Source organism: Dasypus novemcinctus, chromosome 21 (genome assembly GCF_030445035.2).
Source record: "Dasypus novemcinctus isolate mDasNov1 chromosome 21, mDasNov1.1.hap2, whole genome shotgun sequence".
NCBI lineage: Eukaryota > Metazoa > Chordata > Mammalia > Cingulata > Dasypodidae > Dasypus > Dasypus novemcinctus.
The window spans coordinates 7,671,909-7,681,327 of record NC_080693.1 but is presented as its reverse complement, the minus strand read 5'-3'; positions in this window follow the sequence as shown (position 1 = coordinate 7,681,327).

Sequence of the window (9,419 nt, the reverse complement as noted above, 5' to 3'; positions counted from 1 at the left end):
GCAGGAGTCAAGACAAAGCTCACCCTCTAAGAACACAAATGGTGGATGACTCCCAGCTCAAAGCTTGTATCCCAGGGTTTGCTGCTGAGTGTGAGGAGCTGGAAGCATGTTGATATACAAGGTGGCCTGTATGTCTCCTCAGACCTGACTTCTGCACCAGGGATGGCCTGGGAAGAATCAGGATTCCTTGCCCACCCCTTTGGCTTTGCTCCCCTCTTACATCTATCTGGAAGGCCTACTTATCTGGTGATAGAGGATGAAGGTGGAGCCCCAATACCTATGACATGAGCATTGGCATAAATGGGGTACTGGCTTCTACTCAGAGAATGGGCAACACACTGTTAGGAATTCTGTTTCACATTGATTACACTGACATTGGATTACACTCATCTGAGGATTCATTTGTTTGAAGGTTAGGGTTGAGGCTGGAGAATCTTCCATATATGTAACATTTTTAGTGTGAATTTTATCTTGTAATCTAAGGGCTATTGACAGAATACTTTCACACATACATGACATTCATATGGTTTCTCTCTATTGTTATCTAAGGTTAGAACAATTACTGGAGTGTTTTCTCATATCTGGCATTCAAATTGTTTCCTTCCAATGTGAGTTCTCTCATGTTATCTAATATGGAAGGATGATTGAAAGTTCCCCACATAGGTGATATTCATGGGGTTTCTCTCAAGTGTGAGTTCTCTCAGGTTTCTTAGTAGATTGGAAGGTTGGCTGAATGCTTTCCCACATAGATGGCAGGCATATAATTTTTCTCCAATGTGAGCTCTCTAATTTTATCTAAGGGCACAAGTTCTTCTGAAGGCTTCTTCACAAAGACAATAGTCATAAAACTGAACTATCATGTGACTTTGCTTATGTTCATTACAGGATCACTGGTCACTGAGGGTTTTTTAATTATGAGCTGTCCTAAAAGATATGGCAGGGAAAGAAGCTGGACATTATATCTCCTGCCATAACCCACTGAATGGACTCAGGGAGAGTGTAAACTACATTGTAAACTATAATCCATGCTGTGCGGCAGTGCTCCAAAATGTATTCACCAAATGCAATGAATGTGCCACACTGATGAAAGAGGTTGATTGAGGAGTGGGGGGGGGGTGGGTTGTGAGTTATGGTAACCTTTCATATTCTTTATTTTAACATTATTTGTGATCCATGTATCATCCAAAAAATACAGTTAAAATTTTTTAAAAATTAAGTTCATTGTCTGGGACTTTGAAAAAAACAACTGTGCTGACACAGGTCTTCTTTACCATGTGCATTGGTACATATTGAGTCAATTTGAAGTTGTGGTGGAAACCTTCCCCCAAATCATTGATTAAAATGGATTCCCTCCAATATGAAAAATCTGTTGTTGGGGAGGAGAAGAGACATAGTTATCCTTTTATAAGTCCTCAGGGTATGGTTTTGAGGTCTGGTTAATTTTTCCCTAAATTGAAAATTTTGCATAACCTTTCACTGGGGGAGTGCTTAACCTCAACTTTAATTATACCCAGGTGATTGTGTTGACCTCCTAACTTAACCTATCCTAGATTTGATATTGAATGACCAGGTTCATACAGCTGAGGCCTACCTTTGACAGGATGGTAGACGAATCATTCCTGCAGATATCTTGCATGGATATAATTTCTTCCTTTTTTTTTCTTCAAATCGGTTTTATTCACACACCATCCAATCCATCCAAAGTGTATAATCAATGGTTCTCAGTACAATCACAGAGCTGTGATTTCATCACCACAATCAATTTTAGAACATTTTTATAGCTCAAAAACAAAAACAAAAACAAAAACAAAAATAAACTCCTGGAATCCTAGAAATTGGGGAAGTCAAGGTTTTGATACTCTTTGAAATCCTCCTGTCTTACCTCTGTATGTACTGATATAGCCTAAATCCCCTTTTGTAATAATAATATTTCCTAAATCTTATTGAAGACCCAATGGGTCTTGCAAATATTTCAATCTTATTTAAATTTATAAGCCTGATTACTAAGATTTTTGCCAATTGATTTACAGAACTGCTGGTGAAAGTAGATCTAGATAGACAAAATTATTTTAAAATAAAAAGAATGGAGGAAAAAAATCCTCTCAAGCTAAAACAGCAGCAAGATAAACCCCAACATACCCTAGGGCACAAGATTTCAGGGCACTAATACTTGTGTTACTGTAAACAACCTGGACAACCCCAAAAATCACAGCACCCACCCACACTCTTCACCTCTAAGAAAGCAGTGTCTTCATTACACTGCATTTTAAGTAAATAGAAGTAATTCACTTAAGAGAAAATTTCTGTATAAGCTTCCAATGAATTATATTATATTTATAACTAATTCCAAGCATTTAACAAAACTGTAGAGGCAAAATATCCTCATAGATTTCAAAATTCATATAAAATTAAATCATATATGATATATTTTGGGTGAAACAGTGTAATACCTATTAATCTTTGCTAAATGATTGTATATTACTGTTTCAAAGTGCTTTAACTAAGGCATTTTAAGTATTTAATATTATTCTGTCAAGTTCAATTTTGATGGTAATTTTTCATTGTAATATGTTTACTTGTAGACAATTTCAAAAATCACTTTGGTAACTTAAATATGTATTTTTATTAAGGAAAAAGAAAGCAGTTTTTCCTAAAGTAAAATGACTGGTTGTTATGGAATGAGAAAGAAGAAAATGTAGGACAAAACCTCAATAGATACAGAAAGTGACAGAAGGTTCATGGCATGGGAAATTATGGTCAAAGTTGGGAAAGATTTAATGGGTCTGTAAAAATTTTAAAAACCTTACTATCAAATAATATACTGATGAAAAACTGAAACTTGGTTTTCTCTCTATTAAGGTGACATTATTTCTTGGTTTATTGGTCTGTTTTTGTTCATTAGTTTGAGTACTCAGGTTCAGAACTGACACCCAAATCCCCTATGTGGAAAGCTGGCGCTCAACGACTGAGCCACACCAGCTCCCCTGAGTTGCTTTTTTTCATTTGTTTGCTTGTTTGTTATGGTTTTGTTTTTGAAAGTTACCAGGGATCGAACCTGGGAACCCATATATGGGAAGCAGGTGCTCAACCACTTGAGCTACATCAGTTCCACTGTTGGCCTGTTTTAGGAAGACACTATAAAGAGTTTTTTCCCTCAATAATCAGTGTAAAAGGTGGAAAGTCTGTGTCTTATCAAAATACTTTATGGTAACTTTTTCATGCCTGGTTGCATTTAAGAAAAATAGTCTCACATTTTAAAGAACTAAGTCTTTTCTTAACTTTAGCTAAGCAAAAAACCCAAACATTTCTTCACAATAACCCATTTTCCTCTTTAACATAATGTTGAAACCTGACAACTTTTGACATTTTGCTTTTTCAGTGTCAAACCCTATGGAATATCTTTTTATTTCAAACTGTTGTAACTAATTTTTTTCTTTCACCTTCCAAAAAGTGAGGTGCTAAAAATAAAGTTCATTTAATAGGTTATGAATTACATGGCAGGTGTTTAGGAAGTATTAAACATTTTAAAAGAGATTTTTAACCATTGGTTGGTTAAATTAGTTAGGGTAAAATGTTCATATAAATAAAGTTTGTATAAAATTCCTAGAGAGCTAACAACGTTCTCACTGTTCATGCTATGTTATGATAATGATCTTCATGATATAAGACAAGAGAATGGTATTGTTAGTCATGGTTTTAGTTATTTTAAAGATATTATATGTCACAGAAAAAGAAAACAAATTTCCTTGTTAGTTACATTGTTTTACTCTGATGTTTCCCTGACAGCACAAGCAGTCAGGTACATGTCAAAGGTTCATCATCAACAAAAAGTGTAAAGGTGAAACAGAACAAAACTTCTGTTATGGTCTGTAGTTGATGTCCTCAATACAAATTAACTGTCAAATGTTTTTATTTCTAAAAATAGCTTCATTTAGAAAATTCTCATAAGAGATTTAGAGCCAGAGGAAAAAGAAAGAAATAAAATCCAAATTGAAAAGGAAGCAGTAAAATTTTCACTATTTGCAGATGATACCATCTTATATGTAGAAAGTGCCCCAAAATACACAACAAAGCTAATAGAGTTGATAGATGAGTTCAGCAAAGTGGAAGGATATAAGATCAACATGCAAAAATCAGAATTTCTCTACACTAAAAATGAGCAGTCTGTGAATGAAAATATTCCACTTATAATAACTAAAAGAAACAAATATCTAGCAATAAATTTAAGGATGTGAATGACTTGTACACATTTTTTAAAAAAAGGAAATCAAAGAAGACCTAAATAAATGGAAGAATATTCCATGTTCATGGATTAGAAGACTAAATATCATTATGGTATCTATTCCACCCAAACTAATTTACAGATTTAACACAATACCAATAAAAATTACAACAGCATTTTTTATTGAACTGGAAAAGCCAATAATGAAATTTGTTTGGATAGTCAAGTGGCCCCCAAAAGCCAAAAATGTATAGAAAAAGAATGAAGCAAAATTGGAGGGATCACACTACATGACTTTAAAGCACACTATAAATCCACAGTGGTCAAAATTGTATGGTATTGGCACAAGGATAGACATCCTGACCACTGGAACTGAATTGAGAGTTCTGATACAGACCCACAAATGTATGCCCAACTGGTATTCAGCAAGGTCACCCAGCCCACCCTACTGGTACAGAGTGATGCTGGGAGAAATGGATATCCATATCCAAAAGAATGAGAGAGGACCACTATGTCATGCCCTACACAAAAATTAATTCAGGATGGATGAAAGACCTAAATATAAGAGCCAAGAGCACAAAGTTCCTAGAAAATAATGTAGGGAAGCATCTACAAGATCTTGTAGTAGGAAATGGTTTCACAAACTTCACACCGAAAACCAAGCAATGAAAGAAAAATAGGAACTCCTCAAAATTAAAAAAAGTTCTGTCCAATAGAGGAGTTTGTGAAGAAAGTGAAAAGGCAGCTTACTCAATGGAAAAATATTTGGGAACCACTTAGCTGATAATTATATAATATCCAGCATATATAAAGAAATCCTACATCTTGAAAATAAAAAGACAACCCATTTAAAAACTGGGCAAGAGACTTGAATAGACACTTTACCAAAGAGGAAATACAAATAGTTAAAAGGCACATGAAAATATGCTCAGCATCACTAGCTATGAGGGAAATGCAAATCAAAACTACAATGAGATATGATCTTAAACCTATTAGACTGGCTGCTATTAAAAAAAAAAACCAAAATACATAAAACTACAATGATGGAGAGGGTGTGGAGGAATGGGAACACCCATCCACTGCTGTGGGAATGTAGAGTAGTGCAGGCATTGTGGAGGACAACTTGGCAGTTTCTCAGGAAGCTAACTATAGATTTGGTATATGATCCAGCAACCGAACTACGAGGTATATACCCAGAAGAATTGAAAGCAGGGAAATGAACAGATATATGTACAGTAATGTTTATAGCATTATTCCCTATTGCCAAAATTTGGAAGCAACCCAAGTGTTCCTAAACGGATGGATGGATGAGAAAAATGTGGTATATACATACAATGGAATATTCACCAGCTGTAAGAGGGAAAGAAGTATTGACACACACAACAACAAGAATGTTGAAGACGTTATGTTGAGTGAAGTAAACTAGTCAGTAAAGGACAAATATTCCATCACCTCATTGATATGACCAAACATATTGAACAGACTCACAGAGATAGTCTGGAAGATAGGTTCCCAGGAGACATAAAGGGAGTAGAGAGTGGTGAGCCAATCCTCAATCTGGGAAGAACCTATGATAAGGTGAAAGGGTGGTGGTTTGGCAGTGGATGGGGGTGATGGTGGCACAGGAATTTGAGAGAGTGAGCATGACTGGAGGGGTGGGTTGGGCTATAATGGAACTTGGGGTAGGGCTTAGGAAGGAACAGTTGAATGCTGGGGAGGTGGAGGTCTCTGGTTGAAAATACAATTGTAGGAATATTCTGTTCCTCTTTCTATTTAATTATTGCTTAAGACCCAGTGGTTAGGGCGTCCGTCTACCACATGGGAGGTCTGCGGTTCAGGCCCCAGGCCTCCTTGACCCGTGTGGAGCTGGCTATGCGCAGTGCTGATGCGCGCAAGGAGTGCCGTGCCACGCAAGGGTGTCCCACGCGTGGGGGAGCCCCACGCGCAAGGAGTGCGCCGTGAGGAGAGCCCCCAGCGTGAAAAGAAAGAGCAGCCTGCCCAGGAATGGCGCCGCCCACACTTCCCGTGCCGCTGACGACAACAGAAGTGGACAAAGAAACAAGATGCAGCAAATAGACACCAAGAACAGACAACCAGGAGAGGGGGGGAAATAAAATAAATAAATAAATCTTTAAAAAAAAAAAAAAAAAGAGTTACCTCTTGAAAACCTCTTTCTTACTTAAATGTGGCTTTTCTATAAACCAAACTGAGCAAATAAACACACTACCTTCTCCACCCTAGAATGGGACATGACTTCCATGGATGAGCATCTGTGGCACCAAGGGATTAATACCAAGCACCAACCAGTGATACATTTGGAAAAAGACCTTGACAAAAAGGGAGAAACAACAAATACACAAGAGTTTTTTTGGCTAAGAGCTTTTATATTGAGTTGGGGGGTGTAATGCCAGTGGTTACACTCATGCATGTCTCAGGCAGACTGCACTAACTGCCACTGTAAACAAAGCCTCAAATAGGGGTGCTGCTGAGGGCTCTGGAGCCCTCTGGATAGTATAGGCAAGGACAGAATGTCTTGAAATCATTATCATGTTGTTGGGCCTTATCTTGGAATATGAGAACCTATTTCCCCAATGTAACAGAGTTAGACTCATTTATAACTGTCCTACACAAGGTTCTTCTATCCCTTTTATTTGAACCTGTCATTAGCACTATACCCAATAAATATATATCTCAGAGACTTAAATGTTTGGTCTGTTCATATTCTGGTTGAGACCTGAAACTCAGCAGAATTGCAGCCAACACCTGCTCTCCAGTCCATCAGATTCACCCAGGACAACCCACAAAATGATAATGATGAACAACCCCCATCCCAGAAAAACAGTGCCTATCTAGAACTGAAAACAAAACAGTTCCTTCCATCTGTCTCATAAGATCTAAGCCTCCTCTCAATCTGCAGCAGAGCCGGCATCATAACAAAGTCCTCAATATTAAGGAATGAACAAACATTAGGAAGGAATGCAACCGTAAAAAAGTAAACTATTAATATTGTAGCAATGGAGGAACATGTAACATTGATATAAAGATAATGGTTACCAGAGGTTCTGAAGGGAGGGAGAGGGAATAATAGGTGGTACATAGAGCATTTTGGGGACATTGGAATTAACTGAAAACCACAATGTAAACTATAAACTTTGGTAAGTAGCCATGTGTGATAGGCTAATGTATCAAGTTAGCCAGCTAATGTATCAATGGTGCCAAGCTGTTTGGTCAAGCAAGCACCGGGCAAATTGTAAGAGAAGAATATTTCACGGACTTTAATCATAGTGAGTTGATTGCACAGATGGCTGGTTATATCTACCATCAATGAGTAGACTGCCATCAGCAGTGAGTGATGTGTCATCCAATCAGTTGAAGACCTTGAAAGGGGAAGTGATTTCAGGATTTAGAGACAGAAATACCATCTCTACTTCAGACAGTCATTGTCTCCTGGGAGTTCATCAAGGACTTCCACTGGAGGCCCTGGTTTGCAGCCTGCCCTATGGAATTTGGATTTGTGCATTTCCACAGTCATGTGAGACAATATTATAAAATTTCATACTATTTACAGATATCTCTTGTCAGTTTTGTTTCCCTAGAGAACCCTGACTAATATACAATACTTCAATATTTACTCATTAATTTTAACAAAACTACCACCAAATTGTAAGATATTTTAAATAGGGGAAGATGGGGAAGGGGACAGGGTAGGATATGTAGGAATCCCTTATACTTCTGATGTAACTTTTCTGTAATCTAAAGCCTCTTTTAAAATAAAGTTTATTATATTTTAAAAATAAGTAAATTAAAGCCTAGATTGTATTCTCTTGCAGTAATCATATTTGTTTCTGGATTTTGTTATTTTCCTATTCTGAGATGCTTTGCTCTTTGTGCATAATTTGTAGTTCCCTAAAACCTTAGGTGTCTGTGTGACACCTAAGACTCAGTGTTAAAATTACCTAGCTCTGAAGGTGCTGAGGTGCTGAAAAGCAGCATTAATTCTCAAAAGTCAACTCCATTCAACTCTTTAAGAAGCTACAGAAAGGATACAAGTTCAAGCAAAGAGGTGAATGGGGCTGATATGGTTAAAGATTAAAGTGAGTAAAAATTCAGTGTGAAAGGTGATACTATCTATATATTGGAACTCTAATTTCTATATGAGACCAAGGACAGAAGGACTATTTTATCAAAAATCTAAACTTTCTATTGCACAATATCTGATTTAATCCATGAGATCTGTTTATTTAGACAACCTAACTACTTGACATAGAATCTAAAATAACAGATGAGATCTTAATATTCTGTACAGTTTTCAGTAATACCGTGATGCATTTCAAAGTGTTTAAGGCATAAAATGAAAAAGTATTTGTGAAATCCCTTATGGGACTAGAAAGGGAAAGCATTGAACTATAAACATCCCCATCTGAGGAATTCCTGCTCTTCTCTCAATCTTACTTGAAACTCTAATTTTTTTTAAAAAAAACACCTTTACAAGATCCAAATCTAACATCCACTCCTGTTAGTAAGAAGATTGTCCTCATTTAAACTTATAACAGGGAAACCTATGGAAGAATGTCTAACAGTGATGAACATTGCCTCATAAAAGTAAATATGCTAATGAGCCATGACTTCAGTCTAGAAGCTTGCAATTATAAACCTTATTTTTGTAAAGACAAAACTAAGTCTAGGGAGCAGGTGTAATTCTGTGGTTAAGTACCTGCTACCCAGGTACAAATCCTGGTTTCAATCTCTATTACTGCCTTAAAAAAAAAAAACAAAAAAAAAACTAGGCTTAATTTTAATTGATGCCTAACAGACACAGCCAGGAAACCTCCTTGTTACTCAATATGGCTTAACCCTAAGCCAAACACTGCAGATAAATTCACTACCTTCTTTCCTATGTGGGACAAGACTCCCAGGAATAAGCCTCCCTGGCACCTTGGGATCAGAAATGCTTTCAAAGAATGATCTTGATCATAATGGAGAAAAGAAATAAAAAGTTTCTATAGCTAAGAGATTTCAAGTAGTGTAAAGAGGTCATTCTGGAAGTCTCAGTCAGATATAAATATCACAAACTGTCACAGTATACAAAGCCTCAAACAGAAGTGCTCCTAAGGGCCCTTGGGACATCCAAACACCATCATCAAGCTACAAAATCATATGAAATCAACACCCCCTCAGACCTGATTATATTCATTTA